General features: G+C 34.5%; 1 pseudogene; it reads left to right on the top strand.

The window, feature by feature from the left end:
• The first annotated feature begins 438 nt into the window (after positions 1 to 438).
• Positions 439 to 1,283, top strand: LOC126954402 (ribosome production factor 2 homolog; annotated as a pseudogene).
• The last annotated feature ends 17,928 nt before the right edge of the window (positions 1,284 to 19,211 follow it).

The raw sequence follows: 19,211 nt of genomic DNA, 5'->3' as shown, positions 1-19,211 counted from the left end.
TCCAAACTACTCCAGCTGTAGTCTCCGCCTTTCTTCACATTGATCTGGTAAGAATCCTTGATGATATCTGTGATTTTCTCCTTTCTCTCAGACCCTGAGGGCAATTCACATGAAAATTCCGTTCTGTCTTGTCTTCAAGACATACTAGGGCTTTTACCATATCAACCTCTAATACTCTTGTCCAAGACTCTATCTGATCTTATTTAGAAATATTGTTATATCTTTATAATTGGTCTCCCTGCTTCCACTCTTACTTTCCCTCCCAGAAATGCACAGTTTACTCTCAATACAAGATCTAGAATGACACTGACACGTACAATGGGTAGGAGGTATCATGTCACTTCTCTTGTTTTTTTTTTTTAATCTCATTGAATATTAAAAACAACAACAAAAAACACTTGGTATTTTACGTGGTTTGGGTTGTGGGTTGCAGTAGCCATGGATCAAGCTGTAAAGCCCAAAATAATAAGAACCAAGAAATTCCTTGAGAAGAGAGAACTGAAATTCAGTGAAAATATTTAAAATGCCATGTTGATTAAAGAGGAGAATGCAACTGCAACAGTGACACAAGTACTTTAAATGTGTATACACTGAAAAATCTATGTGGTTTTTTGTACAAAAAGAAAAATATTACAAGACCATTCTAGAATCAGATATCACTGGAATTCTTCAAAGAAGTCAGACTGTTCCTTATTCACATATGGCTTCCATAACAAGAAATGAACAAATAATCTAATAATAGATCATCTGTATGACTATCTTTTGCTAGATATGATAGAATTAGGCATTGAGAAATTTGTCTCATTAATAGACATTAAGAACAGTAAATGCCCTGAGAAAACAAAATCCATGATAATATTTGCTGGTGAGGGTTTTCATGTAAAAGAAGACTCTATTAAGTCTAAAGAGTCTTCTTACTGATTTCTTCAGCAGTCCAGGAGTATCAAATATCCTCCCAGCTGGATTAGAGTATGTTTTACACTTCACCACAGAGCAAGGGAAGATTTATTTTCGAAGTTATAAGTTGCTGTTGAAGAAATCTGTTGCAGAATACCACAGATTGAATTGGAGAGATGGAAACCTCAATGGATCTGGTTCTGAGGAGGACACACCTGGCATCAGATGAACTTTATAAATTATCTATGCAAATGCCAACAACTTTCAAGCCAAAGAGGAAGAAAATTATCTCCCATGTGACTTTTGGTATAATTTGTGGAAGGATTCATATGCAGAAGTAAAGCCTAAGCAAACTACAAACTGGGAAAATGAGGGGTTTGATGTGACCTGAAGAAAATAGAAGACCATGAGAAAAAAATCAAAGAGAATTTTTTTTTTTTTTTTTTTTTTTTGAGACGGAGTCTTGCTCTGTCACCCAGGCTGGAGTGCAGTGGCCGGATCTCAGCTCACTGCAAGCTCCTCCTCTCGGGTTCACGCCATTCTCCTGCCTCAGCCTCCCGAGTAGCTGGGACTACAGGCACCCGCCACTTCACCCGGCTAGTTTTTTGTATTTTTTAGTAGAGACGGGGTTTCACCGTATTAGCCAGGATGGTCTCGATCTCCTGACCTCATGATCCGCCCGTCTCGGCCTCCCAAAGTGCTGGGATTACAGGCTTGAGCCACCGCGCCCGGCCGAGAATTTTTTAAAATAATAAAACTTAGCCAACATGCCAAGAGCAATCAAACCACAAAAGCAAACATTTATAGTACTTTTCCTAGACCCCATATAATCTTTCTCTTTTTCCGTCTGATCTTATATTTTGCTTTTCTCACCCTTGTTCTCTCCATGCAGGCCACTTTGTATTTTCTCTGCACCATAGAAAAGCCAAGCATGTTCCTAACTCACAGCGTTTGTACTTGCTGCTCCCTCTTGTGGAATACTTTTCTCTCAGATACCTTCATGGCTCCTTCCTGCACTTCCTTGGATTTTCTTCAAATGTCTCCTTTATAGTTAGGCTTTTCCTGACTACTCTCTTTAAAACTGTAATCCCAGACTCTACATGGCACAACCAATTTATGTTCTCAGGTTTATTTAAAAAAAAAAAAAAAAAAAAAAAAAAAAAAAAGCTATATTCATTTGGCAACTACCCATTTATTTCATTTTTTAATTTTCTGTCTTTCCTCAGTAGATAGAGGATAATTTAAATCTTATGTTTTAATTGCTGTATTCCTATACGAGGACAGAGTTAAAGTAGCTAGTCTGTGATCCATTCATTCCCTCTATTTTCCAGAGAAAGTGAGCTCCTTTTAATTGAAATTTTAGATAAATAGACTAACGATATTTGCTATAAGCAAGAAATTATCTATCGAATACTTTTTCTAAGATGCCTTTGCTCCAGGATTCCTTACATCAAATCAATATAAAATCCTATGAGACATGATTCTTTGAAGAATGTTATGAAAAAGAAACAAGATTTGAGGTATAAATGGATATTTCTCATCAATTAAATGCTCACTACAATGTGAATAATTACATAAACCTCACATAAAAAAAAACTGATTTATTCATCTGAGCCAGATATGTATGCCCTATGCAAGAAAAGGGTCTGGAGAATGCTAGAGACCTTAGGAGACCCTAGACAGGTCTCAGAGGTCTCTCTCTGCTTCATGAGAGTCTTTTAGTTGTCTATATTCTTGAAATTGTTAATAAAGATTGAAACTGGCTGAGCTTATGCAATGTGAATATAATTCAACAATTCCATGTTATGTGTTATCACCAAACACTTTAAACAGTGCCTGAAATATTATAATTTATGAATATTAGATGTATGAATAAATAACTATATTGTCCTCACAGTGCTCTCATGAAAATATTGAGTTTTTTTATTTTAATATCATTAGGTAATCACTTTTATTTAAAATGATAAATATTGTAGATGTAGACTATTTTTTTAAAAAACAAGAGGGAACAGAGCTCTTTCTTTTTATAGAGATTTACTATTGTTTTTTGTTCCAATTTCATTTAGTTCTGCTCTGTTCCTGTCATTTGTTTCCTTCTGCTGGGTTTTAGTTTGGATTGTTCTTGTTTCTCCACTTCTGTGATGTGTGACCTTAGATTGTCTATTTGTGCTCTTTCAGACTTTTTGATGTAGGCATTTAATGCTATAAACTTTCCTCTTAGCACCACTTTTACTGTATTCCAGAAATGTTGATAGGTTGTGTCACTATTATTGTTCAGTTCAAAGCATTTTTAAGTTTCTATCTTGATTTCATTGTTGACCCAAAAATCAGTCAGGAGCAGGTTATTTAATTTCCATGTATTTGCATGGTTTTGAGTGTGCCTTTTGGAGTTGATTTCCAATTTTATTCCACTGTGGTCTGAGACAATACTCAATTGTTTCTTTGTTGACTTTCTGTCTTGAAAACCTGTCTAGTGCTCTCAGTGGAGTATTAAAGTCCCCAACTATTATTGTGTTGCTGTCTATCTCATTTCTTAATTCTGGTAGTAATTGTTTCATAAATTTGGAAGCTTCAGTGTTAGGTGCATATATATTTAGAATTGTGATATTTTCCTATTGGATTACTCCTTTTTATCATTATATAATGTCCCTCTTTGTCTTTTTTTAGCTACCATTGTTTTAAAATTTGGTTTGTCTTGTATAAGAATACTTACTCCTGCTCACTTTTGGTGTTCATTTTCATGGAACATCTTTTCCACTCCTTTACCTTATGTGTATGTGAGTCCTTATGCATTACGTGAGTCTCCTGAAGATAGCAGACACTTGATTGGTGAATTCTTATCGATTCTGCCATTTTATATCTTTTAACAGGAGGATTTAGGCCACTTACAGTCAATGTTACTATTGATATATGAGGTGCTATTCTATTCATTGTGCTATTTGTTACCTGAATACTTTGTGGGGTTTTTTTCTCCTTTATGTTATTGTTATAGATGTGAGATTTTAAGGAGATTCTATTTTGTTGTATTTCAAAGATTTGTTTCAAGATTCAGAGCTCCTTTTAGCTGTTCTTGTAGTGCTGGCTTGATAGTGGTGAATTCTCTCAGCATTTGTTTGTCTGTATACAAAATTTATGGTTGATAATTGTTTTGTTTAAGGAGGCTAAAAACAGAACCCAAATCTGCTCTAGCTTGTAGTATTTTTGCTGAGAAATCTGCAGTTAATCGGATAGGTTTTCCTTTATAGATTATCTGATGCTTTTGCCTCCCAGCTCTTAAGATTCTTTCCTTCATCTTGACTTTAGATAACCTGATGAGTATGTACCTAGGTGATGATCTTTTATGATAAGTTTCCCAGGTGTCCTTTATGCTTCTTGTATTTGAATGTCCAGATCTTTAGCAAGGCTGGGAAAGTTTTCATCAATTATTCCCTCAAGTATATTTTCCAAACTTTTAGGTTTCTCTTCTTCCTCTGGAACACCAATTATTCTTAGGTTTGGATGTTTAACATAGTTCCAAACTTCTTGGAGGCTTTGTTCATTTTTAAAATTACTTTATCTTTGATAGATTGGGTTAATCTGAAAACATTGTCTTCAAGTTCTGAATTTTTTTCTTCTGCTTGTTTGACTCCATTGTCGAGATTTAAAAGTGCATTTTGCATTTCTCTGTGCCCTTGATTTCCAGAAGTTGAGATTTTAAAAAAATTATCCTATATTTCACTGAATAACTTTTCTTCCATATCCTGAATCATGTTTTTAATTTATTTAAGTTGGGCTTCACCTTTCCCTGGTGCCTTCTTGATTAGCTTAATAATCTACTTGAATTCTTTTTTTGGCAATTCAGAGATTTGTTCTTGTCTTGGACCCATTGCTGGAGAGCTGGTATGATCTTTTGGGGGTGCTAAGGAACCATGTTTTGTCATATTACCAGAATTGTTTTTCTGTTTACCTCTCATTTGGGTAGACCATGTCAGAGGGAATATCTGGTATTCAAGGGCTGCTGTTCAGGTTCTTTTTCCCCATGGGGTGCTCCCTTGATGTGGTGTTCTCCCACTTCCCCTAGAAATGGGGCTTCCTGAGACCTGAACTGCAGTAATTGTTTTTGTTCTTCTGGGTCTAATCCCCCAGTACAACTACAAGTACTCCACTACTGGGGAGTGTCTACAAAGAGTCCTGTGATGTAATCCGTCTGCAGCAGGGGAATGAAGTAGACTCTCTGAGGGTCTTGGTTGTGTTTTTGTTTAGTGTACTGTTTTTGTGTTGGTTGGTCTCCAGTCAGGAGGTGGCACTTTCAAGAGTACATCAGCTGTGGTCCTATTGGGAGGATGCAAACTTGCCCTAGGGACACCTGGTTAAGCATTTAGGATTCTCATGTGGTTGGCTGGGCCATAGAGCTCCCAAGATATTATGTCCTTTGTCTTTGGCTACCAAGGTGTGTAGAGAAAGACCACCAGGTGGGGTCAAGGACTGGTGTGTCTGAGCTCAGCCATTCCTTGGGTCAGCGTTGCTGTGGCTGCTGTGGGGAATGGGGGTGTGGTTCCCTATCCAATGGAATGATATTCTAATGGGGATTATGGCTACCTCTGCTGAGTCATACAGTTTGCCAGGGAAGTGGGGGAAACAGCAGTCATTGGCCTCACCCCATTCCCATACAGCTGGCAGTCCTAAGGAGAGGTCTCACTCCCACTGCGCCCCCTAAACAGTACCCAGCCAATTTCCAGGCAGCTGGTGACCAGGACTGAGAACTTGCCCAAGACCACAACCCTTGCTGTTGAGAGACCAAGAGAACTCACAGTTTTTCGGTGTCTTTAGGAGCCTGCAGTGGTGATCCAGTTCCTTCAAAGGATCTGTGGATTTATCTTATTTTTCACATAGATTTACTAAATAGGGCAAGAGAAGTGATATTGTGTAGCTAATATTTATTAAAGTTCTTGGGTAAATTAATCCCTTGTGATAAACATACATTAAAATTTTAAGTCAATAAAAGCGTCTTCTTTTAATAAATGCTCTGCTTTGTCAATAAGTTTTTGTTTAATCTTCCTCTCAAGTATACATGTCAATAACCTTTGGAAATACTTAAATAAATATTTCAGTATTTTTGGAATGTCCATTGTCTTTCCTAGCAAGTAGACTTATATGGGAATTGAAATTTATGATGAAATATTAGAGAAAGTACACAGTTAATGTAAAATTAGGATATTGGTTATGTAAATATTTGACAATTTAGTGCTCTAATCCATAGTTAGCTGAGTTGTCTTTCAAGACTTGTACAAAAGAGTTCCATTTTTTTTAAATTCTTAATTATCTGAAAATTCAATTTGATAGCAAACTTTCTTAATTAGGTTTTAATGAAGAATGTGAAACATATCTTTTTACTCACCATTTATTATTCAGTGCTTCTTTTTGCATTACTCCAGCCTTGAACTTGAACCCATATGAGTCATTGTTTTTTGAAATTTTGTCCATTCTGTTTTAAATTCATATTGAAGTTTCCTTGTCTATCACATTACTAAAATAAGTATCATTTCTTTCCAATGGCACAGTTGAAGGAATATTTTAACAGCACCATTGCTACAAATTGCATATTAAGGAAAAATTTGTGTTTATTAACTTTCATGCTGAAAAAAAGCAGAGAATAGGCAAGAACAATGAATACATTTGTCCATTGCAGCCTTTTGTTATATCTTTTAAGACTTTTGAGGAAGGTTGTGTGACTGAATATGTCTAACAATAGATATCTTGTACTGAACACGTATTTAAAAAATAAGAGTTTTCTAGGAAGATGACTACACTTTAAAAATTTTAGCTTTATGCATGATATAGTGTATGCTAAGCCTTTACCATGAAAGAATATCACAATCAGCTAAGTGTTTGCCATTTCTGATGGTGTACAAGCTCCTTGAAATCCCTGTATCTTTTCCTGATATGTGTCAAACACTTAGCTGATTTCAAGGAACTAAGTGTTAGCTCCCGTCAGAAGTCTACCATCTGAAGTTCAGATACCATCAGAAGTCGAATTGTTTTTCTGTTTACCTCTCATTTGGGTAGACTATGTCAGAGGGAATATCTGGTATTCAGTGGCTGCTGTTCAGATTCTTTTTTGGAATGTGGGAAGAGCGAACGCAGAACTTAGCTATGGCATTTTACTGTAGTTTAGTAGGGAAATATTATTGTGGTCCCTATGCCTCAGTTTAAGTGAATTCCCTGCTTGTATACAAATCATGATACTGTTTTGGGGGTGCTTAAAAGGCTATTCTGTAGAGTTTGTTGTATGTTTTAATCGGGTTCTTAACATGAAATATTTATGAATTATAACATTTTAGTAACACTGCAACTTAGTATGAGATTTATCTTTGACTTAAGTAATGTGTTCATAGGCAAGACATTATGAGTCTGAAAAATTGTAAGGTTCCTGTTGATAGAAAATATAACAAAATTTATGCAAAAGTTTGCATTTGCCTATTTGACGTATATAAAATTTACACCTGAACATCGTTCCTTCACAAAATAATATTATATATGTGATACAAAAAATAAATAATTTGTATTTTAAACTTTATTAAGGTGCCAGTTCTGGTTTTACAAATAGTGAGTTCTTACGTCGTTATATGCAAACTATCATAATTTGGCCAGTGGGAGCTCATTTAAGATGACTGTCATGTCATCTTGCTGGGCGCGGTGGCTCGTGCCTGTAATCCCAGCACTTTGGGAGGCTGAGGCGGGTGGATCACGAGGTCAGGAGATCAATACCATCCCGGCTAGCGCGGTGAAACCCCATCTCTACTAAAAATACAAAAATTAGCCGGGAGTGGTGGCGGGCGCCTGTAGTCCCAGCTGCTGGGGAGGCTGAAGCAGGAGAATGGCGTGAACCCGGGAGGCGGAGCTTGCAGTGAGCCAAGATCACGCCGCAGCACTCCAGCCTGGGAGACAGAGCGAGATTCCATCTCAAAAGAAAAAAAAAAAAGATGACTGTCATGTCATCTTAAATATATAACATTTAAAAAATCTTATTTTTTTCCGCCAAAAAAAAAAGATATATGTCGTATAATCACTACGTACCTTTCCTGAGCCAGATATGGAAACTGATATGCATCAAATAAACCTGCAATTCCTCTTAGCAGAAAAGGGTATTAGTAATTATAATCTGAGCCATAGTAATTATTTGAAATTTGAAATTGTGAAGTGGCTTTGTGTTGGAGAAATTAATAGGATAGCGGTTAAGAAAATAAACTTTGGGCCGGGCGCGGTGGCTCAAGCCTGTAATCCCAGCACTTTGGGAGGCCAAGACGGGCGGATCACGAGGTCAGGAGATCCAGACCATCCTGGCTAACACGGTGAAACCCCGTCTCTACTAAAAAAATACAAAAAACTAGCCGGGCGAGGTGGCGGGCGCCTGTAGTCCCAGCTACTCGGGAGGCTGAGGCAGGAGAATGGCGCAAACCCGGGAGGCGGAGCTTGCAGTGAGCTGAGATCCGGCCACTGCACTCCAGCCTGGGTGACAGAGCGAGACTCCATCTCAAAAAAAAAAAAAAGAAAAAAAAAAGAAAATAAACTTTGAAATCAAGTATTCTTTTTGATATTTTTACAGTTACTCTCCAGCACTACTTCATAATGTACTTAGGCATATATATGTACTTAAATATAACTATATATCTAGGGATTTTCTACACATTTTGCTCATTTAATGTAATTGTTGTTATAACTAAAATGAAATTAGAATTCATATATAGATTGTTAAAGGTAAAATAAAATGTTTGTTTTAATTTGGAGAACAACTATTTCTGTCAAATCTAAAAGAAAATATAATGTACATGTTTCTTTAGTATAAATATAGATGTTTTTAATTTTATTTTTGTCAGCATTGTGTTGCAATAAGAGAAGATTTCAATTTAATTATTTGCCTTCAGGAGTTGTCAGATTTTCAAAATAGTAGCATACATATCTATAGCTATAGTGAAAACAAATAATATATTTATACTAGATCTTAGCCAAAAGGCTGAGAAGTGAGCCAATAATATATTTAAATTACAATGTTATGATTTGCTAAATAACATGTTTAAAATAGAATAGTATGTCTTAAAATCATAGGCTACAATAATCAAATTACATTAAACACTCTAAAATACAATACAGAAAAATCTTACTGTTTTAGTGTTGAGCCGTATGAAAAAGTTTCTATAATGACATACCTGAGTATAGAACACAAGGTGATGGTCTGAGATGCAGGCTTATTTCTTATAAATTCTCCTCTAGATAACTAAGAATTAGGCCTAGCCAACCTGAACACAGTGCCTATTGCCTGAGAAGTGGTCCTAATTTAACTTTGAAGACAAAGACAGCTGGATTTAAAACATATTTCAAAATAAATGAGAAAACTATGTAAAGAATCTTTCTGAAATTATACTTTTTTGCTCTTTGATTTTTCTGAGCCAAACTATAGATTGAGTTTATTTATATGAATATCTACAAAAACATACACATCTAGGCACATTGATGTTATTGTGCCTATGTATGTAACTTATATTTAACTGTCAGTTTTATATAATCATTTTCTCAGAAGCATTCTCAGGTAAGTGTAGACAATTAATTACCTCAGTACTACTAATCATTCTAAAGATTAGAAGGTTACAAAGGAATTTCAGAAAATATGTACAACTTAACCTCAAAGTACTTGTAATGTTGCTGATATTGTTTATCTCAGAAAATACTACATCTCAAAAATTAAACAAAGTTTAAAAGTTTAATTAGAACAATATCTTTGGTCCACATGGTCTCAATATCATCTGAATTTCATGAGCCATTTATGAAAGACAGTAGTATTTTTAAATATAAGCGTTCCAGAGTCATCTTTATATTTACATAGCCTCAAATTTTAGCTTAATTCAAATGATCTGATTTACAATCGTAAAGATAAGAAATATAGAAATTAAACGTTCCATTCAATTCAGCTTTTATGCAAAATCCAAATAATGTCTTGAAAAGATATTTTTTGCCCTTAAACAATTTTCCCTCTAGGAATGCATAGTCACCTCAGAGATAAAACGACATTAAATTATCTTTAAGCTAATAGGATAAAACAACCTTAGACTAAATACCACAACATAATTTACCTTGCCAAATAATTTATTTATAAATGCGTGTAAAGTAAATTTTGCTCAAAGTTTAACCTTTAAAATTTGTTAGTGTTCAGCTGTAACTCTGATTTCTATTCAGTATTTTTGAATTAAGTGCAACCAATTTCTGTTTCTTAACTAACTTTAAAATATACCTTTTGCCAAAAGACAAACACAAGTACCTTCTATTTTTCTTTATGAGTTTGTGGGCATGTGCGTGTGTGTGTTGGTTGTGTTTATTTGTTGAATTTGGTATAGTTGATTACTGACTGCTGATCTGCTTTGAATTAGAATATTTTTATTCTTTAATTCTGGATAAATTTGGCTTTATCTCATGGATTCTGAGGCTGTTTGAAAAAATAATGTTTCATTTGCATTTCTGCTTTTAAGAATTTAAAAAATATTAAACTGGAAAATTTTAATTTTAGATACATTCTAAATTAATACTAAGACAGAAGTCATTCTTATTCAACTATATTTGCATTAATTTAATTAGAAGAGGAATTTGTTTTCAGTATTTCTTAGCACATTGTAATTAATTAATTTAAAACAGGTTTTGAAAATACCACGACGTCAGATATGCAATCCAGTTTATCAGTAACCTCCCAAAGTGCATTTTTTAGATGACTTGCATATCAAGATTTAACACATAGAACCTTACTGCACCCATAAATAGTACAAAATTAAATAATACAGAAGTTTATTTTTCTCTTAAAAATAGAAAAAATAAGAAAGAACCAGGGCCGGGCGCGTTGGCTCACGGCTGTAATCCCAGCACTTTGGGAGGCCAAGGCAGGTGGATCTTGAGGTCAGGAGATCGAGACCATCCTGGCTAATATGGTGAAACCCCGTCTCTACTAAAAAAAAAAAAATACAAAAAAGATTAGCCGGGCGTGGTGATGGGCACCTGTAGTCCCAGCTACTCCTCGGGAGGCTGAGACAGGAGAATGGCATGAACCCGGGAGGAGGAGCTTGCAGTGAGCCAATATGGAGTCACTGCTCTCCAGCCTGGACGACGCAGCGAGACTCCCTCTCAAAACAAAACAAAACAAAACAAAACAAAACAAAAAAAGAACCAGGAGTTTTGTCACCTCAGTCTAGCATAATAACTCCACAAAGCCATCAAGGTAGCAGGTGCCTTCTAGATCATTGCACTGTCACTCCAAGGTTTTGTTCTTAGTCTTTGTGATGGTTAATACTGAGTGTCAACTTGATTGGATTGAAGGATGCAAAGTATTGCCCCTGGGTATGTCTGTGAGGGCGCTGCCAAAGGAAATGAACATTTGAGTCAGTGAACTGGGAGAGGCAGACCTACCCTCAATCTGGATGGGCACCATCTAATCAGCTGCCAGAGTGGCTGGAATAAACAGGCAGAAGAAAGTGGAATGACGAGACTTGCTGAGTCTTCTGGCCTTTATCTTTCTCCCGTGCTGGATGCTTCCTGCTCGTGAACAACAGACTCCAAGTTCTGTACCTTTTGCATACTTGGACCTACAACAGTGATTTGTCAGGGGCTCTCAGGCCTTCGGCCACAGACTGAAGGCTTGCACTGTCAGCTTTCCTACTTTTTGAGGTTTTGGAACTCGGACTGGCTTCCTTGCTCCTCAGCTTGCTTGCAGATGGCCTATTGTGGGAATTCACCTTGTGATTGTGTGAGTCAATTATCCTAATAAACTCCCCTTCATATATACATATATCCTATTAGTTCTGTCTTTTTAGAGAAATCTGACTCATACAGTCTTCTTTCTCCATATTGCTACTATCGGCCTGGTCATTGTATATGTGTCCTAAGAAGCAAGATGAAATAGGAAAAGGAAGTGGTAGCTTCCATACATGGAATACTATGCAGCCATAAAAAAGGATGAGTTTGTGTCCTTTGTAGGGACATGGATGCAGCTGGAAACCATCATTCTTAGCAAACTATCACAAGAACAGGAAACCAAACACCGCATGTTCTCACTCATAGGTGGGAACTGAACAATGAGATCACTTGGACTCGGGAAGGGGAACATCACACACCGGGGCCTATCATGGGGAAGGGGGAGGGGGGAGGGATTGCATTGGGAGTTATATCTGATGTAAATGACTAGTTGATGGGTGCTGCACAGCAACATGGCACAAGTATACATATGTAACAAACCTGCACGTTATGCACATGTACCCTAGAACTTAAAGTATAATAATAATAATAAATACAAAAAATAAAAATAATTTTAAAAAAAAGAGTCTACGCTGAGAATATCATGATTAACCTAAGTTGCCAATGTTCAGCTCTTGCGTACATCGTCTTCTCTACTCTAAGAGAGGCTGAAAAAGTCAATCTCGTGCATGGTTGCCATTATTGAGATTTCTTTCAGCTAAAGACAGAGATACTGCGACTAAAGTAGATAAATACACATTCATACTATTAACTGGTCATCACTTCCTCCTTCCGTGCAATGGCGCCTCAAGGAATTAAGGAGGAATATTACAATTCACTTCCTTCAGATTGTTTTTGACAAAAGCTGCCATAGTGAAATATTACTCAGGTGTGTTTAAGAGGAATGAAAGTATTACTTCCTGCCTTTTACATTAGCTCCTGAAAGTTCCTTTAACATAAGTTTAATAATTGGTTTCCAGCTATATGGAAATATTTGACACAGGCCATTATGCTTTTCCAGTAAAATATTTTCAATAATGACCCAAAAAATGTTAACATTCAGACCTCAGTTACCTGCTTAGCTTGATTTTAGAATTAGAAATTTTGATTTTGCTTACAAATATATAAAAAATAAATATATATAATTATTTTATCATTATATTACAAAAAGAAAAATAGTACAATGAATGGCCACAAAAAGGTAGACAGTATGGTATTCACTTTGTGTTGGAGAACAAAACATGAAGATGACAAATATATATTTGGTTATGCTGAGTTCGAAGTGTTGATAATACATTTATTTGGAAATATCCTCTAGACCTAGAACAAATATTTGAAGTAGAAAATTGAGGCTCAAAATAAATGAGATTTTTGAAAAGCAGATAACTGCTCTCAATGATTCTAAATCTCTTGATCTCCACAAATTACATCTTGGGATACTAAAAATATTTGTAGGTGAATCTAAAACCCTTTTGAGAAATAGAAAAGAAGTTAATAAACTGGAAGTACCATAAGTTAACATGAAGTAAATGAAGTTGTGACTCCAAGTAAATGTGAAAAACATTTTACAAAACAACCTATCCCAAGGAAGTTTATCAAGCACACTGAATAGATTTTTGCATCATTTAAAAAAAAATGATTAGCAATGGATACTGTAATAATAACCATAAGAATGGCTTTTTTTTTATATGACTGCAAGAGATTTGAAACACTGGCATGTGTGAAATTTAAGATATTTGATGAAGCAAACCAAGAAAGAAACATACTGGCTCTATGACACAACTGTTAGGTAAAATAGCAGTTGACTAAGCTACCTTTGAAAAAGTATTTCTTAATAGTCACTAAACAGGTGTGGGCTGAATGGAAGTAACATACCTCTATGTGGGTTCATTTGCTCTTCCTTGGGTTGTAATTTTCAGTTTTTCTATGACAAATTCCTGTTCATTCTTTGGAAGAAATCAAGCATCAGCTCCTCTATGAGGGATTATCTAACCCTCTACCTAGAGGACCACCTTTAACATATATATGGCACCACACATATGTCTCTTTTGCAGTAGTTGCCCAATTTGCTTGGAATGTTCATTTATTTTAGCCACACATATATTTATAGTCCCATGGATCTAAAAATATAGAAGACAAGAATTTTGTCTATTTTAATCAGTAGCTTCAAAAAGTACTTTGATGCTATGCTAATGAAGAAGTATAGTGAGAAAATTAGATAAAATTTTAAACATTTTGAAAAGTATTGAATATACCAGGATAAAAGGAAGCATTAAGAGTTTAAAGCCACATACGATTGGTCACAAAATGCCCAATAACTGAATGGGAAATATGTTCTTTTTATTAGTAAGTAATGATTGTGAAAAAGAGAGGCATTTTAATCGATTTTAGTTTAAATAAGGACTGACTATGTGGAGGATAGTACAATTCTATCAGTATTTCAGAAACATAAGAATGATGTTTAGAATAAATAATTCAAACAACACAGTACTTTTATCTGGTCAGATCACATCTCACTTTTGAGCATTTTGTTTGATTTTGTTATTACATTTATTTAGTGTAACAGTCAAAATGTATACGGATGTAACAATGAAAATATTTTCTTGAATCACAGTCCTCTATCTTCTTGGTTTCCATCCTTCTCAAACTCTTTCTTGAGTTTCCTTATGTCTGATAAGAAAACAAAATTATGAATTATCCCCCCCATTTTACATAAAAGTGTATATATAAGCAATATTTATATTTTGCTTGTTTTCCATTAAAACATTTTTAAAATATTCCCAACTTTGAACATAAAGTCTTTTTTATTATTTTTACTGCTGCAGACTTTTCCTTTGGATAGATTAATTGAATTTTATTCAGTCCTCTATTGATAAACACTTTTGTTGTTCCCAATTGTTTGAAATTACAAGTGATACTTCAGTGAAAATATGTCAAATATTTTGTTTCACATAAAGTTGCATAATCAGGTGGGATATTCTTATATGTAGAGTTAATGTCTCACAGAGTATGGGAGATCATTTATAATTTTAATATATACCATCAAATTGACCTCTTAGTATCTCATACTTTAAGTATAATTCTGGTGCAATGCACATATTTTTGTGTATTTTTCTATTAGATTATTAATTTTTTATCATTCACTAGAATCTTCTAGCTTTTTAGCCAGAGTAATCTCTTTTTATGACATAAGTTGTCAAGATTTTTTGTGCTTTGCTATTTATCTTTTGACTTTAGAGTATTTTTGGGTCAGTCAACAAAAAATGAACTAATTTTTTGTTGATGTAGTCTGCTTTTTCCAATCTTTTTATTTCTACTTTGAGATTGTGTCATAGTTTTAAAACAAAAGTTTCTCTAATTAAGAAAAAACTTTCTTGTCTTTCTCTAGCATTTTTGTCTGTCTCATGGTTTATCGTTAGAATTTTGATCTATTTGGAATTAATATTGTATAGTTTGAATTATGTATCCAACACTTTTTTCCAGGTCACTAGCTTTTTATTCCAGCAATATTTAGTCTATTTATCCCTCTATCATCATTGCTTTCAAATGTCTATTCTAGTAGAGGCAATTAGGATCACTAGATAGTCCAAATGATTCCTTATATATTCTTGCTCGCTTTGCAATTTGGCTGGGACCATATGGGTTTTTGTGTCTGAGGAGCAGTAACCAATTGTATAGTGGGTTCCTCTTTTGAATAGGAGGTCATTGAAAGCTGATGTGCCACACTCATCCAATTTTTCTCCCTTCATGTCAACTCAACTGTCATATGTTGCAGAAGTTTTAATTCCACAGTGGCAGAGCCGTTATCAACCTAGGTACCTGAGTAAACATGAGTAACAAAACCTCGCCAGTCCATACTAGCCATGTAATACGAACAAGAGATACACCACTGAAATTTGGAGGTTAATAACAGCAATATATCCTCTCCTAGCTAGAACACTAAGCCATATTTGTCTTCTACTAAAAGCATATGTCTATTTAAACATATATCTTAAATTTTATTTCCATTAGTTTGTGTGTGTGTGTGTGTGTGTGTGCGTGTGTGGAGATACATACCAAGATTGACAAGGAGGTGACTTCCTGTCCTCTTTTTTTTATAGCTTAACAGAAAAATATCTCACAAGCCTAGATAGCTTAAAGTAGGAATACGTCAATGACACAGAATTCTAGAGTCTCATTTTTTTTTTCTACAAAGATGACTTTACTAATTTGGGAACTAGATTTTTTAAACATTTTAGTATTTACTAATTTCCTTTTACATACAAAGAGGTTTTGCAAAAGAATTACTTGGCCACTAGCACTCAAAAGACATGTATTATCTCTAATTAAAATGCTGCATTTGGAGTTTAAGACCATCACCATTAATATAAATCTCAAATATCTTAGATATCCATATTTATATTGAATTGCTCTAAATAGATCTACATCTATAATTATTATTAAGGCTTTAATCTGACATATTTATAAACACATTGATTTAATCAATGTTCGACAGTTTTACATTCATGCCAAAAATTGATTAGCAATTTAAAACAATGTGGATGTCTTTAAATGTATAGCTGAAATTGTTTTTATTTTGTTATGGGAGACATTGAAAATTGGATAAAAGTTAGGTCAATCTATATAGAATAGAAATAAAATATTGAAAAAAACTGCCCAGTATTTCTTAGAGTTTACAGAATCTACTGAATTTACAAAAGAGACTGTCTGCCTCACTTTTTTTCCTATAATGTGGAGATAGTAACAGATAATCATTGTAAAGATTTTGAGAACTCTATGTCACAACAAAGAGTGTTAGAATTAACATTATAACTACTTCAAAAATTATGACTAAATTTTTAACAAAACTACAGCTTTTGGAAGAATCAATGGGATATAAGTGCCAATAATTATTAATAACATTATTAACATTAAACATGTTGACAATTTTCACAGACTAATACTTATTTTTAAGATAATCTTCAACTTAGTATGATAATTTTTTTAAGTTTTTAGTTGTAATAAATGTTCATTATTTTATAAAAGAACATACTTGGAAGGTTTGAAAGATGTAAAAATATCAAATCTCTTTTTCAAAAAAACTCTAAGATTTGGTGGTCGTAATCTTTGGAGGCTGAAAAGAAATATCGAGGAAGAGCATTTAGCACACAAATTAAGTCACTGCGTTGTTCAGACAGCTTTTTTGTCCTACATCATTATTTTCTGTTAACATGGATTCCACTCAAAACAAAACAAGAGCCTGACCGTTTTTCTAAAGTTTTAATCCTTATATTAGGGAGAATGGGAAGAGTAAGAACAGAATAAATTTTTGTGTCTTTCTAAAATAAATATTTATATGTCTCTCTAAAATAAATGTTTATAACCATGGTTAATATTAATAATGGAGAAATAAATCATGCTTTGCTTCACTGATGTCTTTGTCTTGCCTCCTTAGGTGGATATCGCTGCTTATTCCAACATTTGGTCATTGCTAACATTTTTAGGTTGACTTGATTTACAGCATTTTCTGTAATTAAATAATTTCTGTACTCTAGCCAAGCATTACAAGATTTATCTCATGCCTACCTGGACTCTAAATTTATTCTGGAAATTAGCTGGCATGAATTTATTTTCTCTATTTTCATTTGATAAAATTTCAGATACATCAACTGTTTTGCCAGTATTTTATTAAGGTATATTCACTCTACTTTTCTTTCCTATGGATTTTCATGAATTTGATGGCTTTTCTGCAAAATTTTCTAGAATTATATTTTATTCTAAAAACATTATAACTATAGCTCATCTGGAAGAAAACTCATAGAGTTAAATATTCATAAATTTGAATGTTGCTTCTATTGACCTTGTAAATTATTATATTTGATAGTCTTGAGTTGATTTCATAGGTGCTTTTGCTTACAATACTTCATGCATTTTATATATTATATACCATATTTATATAAGACTGCATAGAACATATGAATCATATATAATATACATGTAAATATACACAATGAGGAATATGTGCATTATACACATTTCAAATATACACATATGATATACATTAGAGAGTAACAGTCTCTGCCTCTGGTGTCAAATTTTATAAATAAAAAGTGATGCCAGGTGCTATAACGTATTTACTAGCACCACTTCATCTTCCTCTTTCTGTAAATTTCTTCTCAAGCATAGTCTAATTTTAAGATAATTCTTCTCTTTCTGTTTTCTAATTTTGTGCCAGAAAATAACTAGAAATCATTGGTATACTAGATTCCATTTCCCACAATGTATATGTAATATTTATGAGTTGTGTTAGTTAAAACCAATACAAGCAGAGTTTCCTCTGTTGCAGTTATCATTAGGCAATTTAATTTTTCTGTCTACTAAGATGTTTGTTTGCCCTTCAACTTTCTTAAACATTTTTCCATTTTTCTCTCTGCAGTTTAACCTATCAATTGATGTGTTGCAGTACTGGCAATTCTATTTTATTTTCCAGTTTTCTGGTACATGTTATGAATGAAATGTCTTCCCAGTTGCAGAAACATTCTGTGTATCTGACTTTCTCAGAATCCCTTTAAAGCTACAGAAGGTAGTGTGACAATTGAATTTTTTTTTTTTTTTTTTTTTTTTTTTTTTTGAGACGAAGTCTTGCTCTGTCGCCCAGGCTGGAGTGCAGTGGCCGGATCTCAGCTCACTGCAAGCTCCGCCTCCCGGGTTTACACCATTCTCCTGCCTCAGCCTCCCGAGTAGCTGGGACTACAGGCGCCTGCCACCTCGCCCGGCTAGTTTTTTTGTATTTATTTTTAGTAGAGACGGGATTTCACCGTGTTAGCCAGGATGGTCTGGATCTCCTGACCTCGTGATCCGCCCGTCTTGGCCTCCCAAAGTGCTGGGATTACAGGCTTCAGCCACCGCGCCCAGCCAACAACTGAAATTTTTAATGAAATGTTTCCTTTATATAGCCATTTGTGAGTACTTAATAAGAGCCTAAAACCCCCTTCAAAGTAGTGCATGTGTAGTACCTGTTCAGCTGGTATTGATTCTGTGGCCTTCTATCTTGTCAGCAGCAGAGAATTTGAATCTTCATTATTTTTCTTATAACAGTAACTCAAATAATTTAGAAGTATTTATTGACAGTGGATCCAAGATTAATGCAAATGAATTTGCTAGGAATAAGATAAGTTGGCTGAGAACTAGATGAAGTTACCTGACCAGAAAGGGAGGTGGTAAAATGACCTCAGAGATGATGGCTTTCTCAGTCTGAAGTGGTCTGAATTCATTCATTCTTATGTCTTGACCACATGTTGCTGAGATTTGATACAGGTCTGGCTTCAAAGTACAGCTTTTTAAACACTTGTTTATATTCCCTAAGGTAGTCTTACAGATAACAATCTTTGAAAATAATTCAATGAAACATTATTAATAAACAGATGACCCCCAAAATCAATGACTTAGAAATTAGTAGTTTCAAAATGAAACTTGTAACAAAGATGACATTACAACTAATATCTAAATTACATTTTGATTAATTTTGGTCATTGCATTTTTCCAGAAAAAAATTAATTGTCCTTTAAGTTTGCCATATAACTGAA

This window comes from Macaca thibetana, chromosome 5 (assembly GCF_024542745.1).
Source record: "Macaca thibetana thibetana isolate TM-01 chromosome 5, ASM2454274v1, whole genome shotgun sequence".
Classification (NCBI taxonomy): domain Eukaryota; kingdom Metazoa; phylum Chordata; class Mammalia; order Primates; family Cercopithecidae; genus Macaca; species Macaca thibetana.
This window is presented reverse-complemented; position numbering and strand designations above follow the sequence as displayed.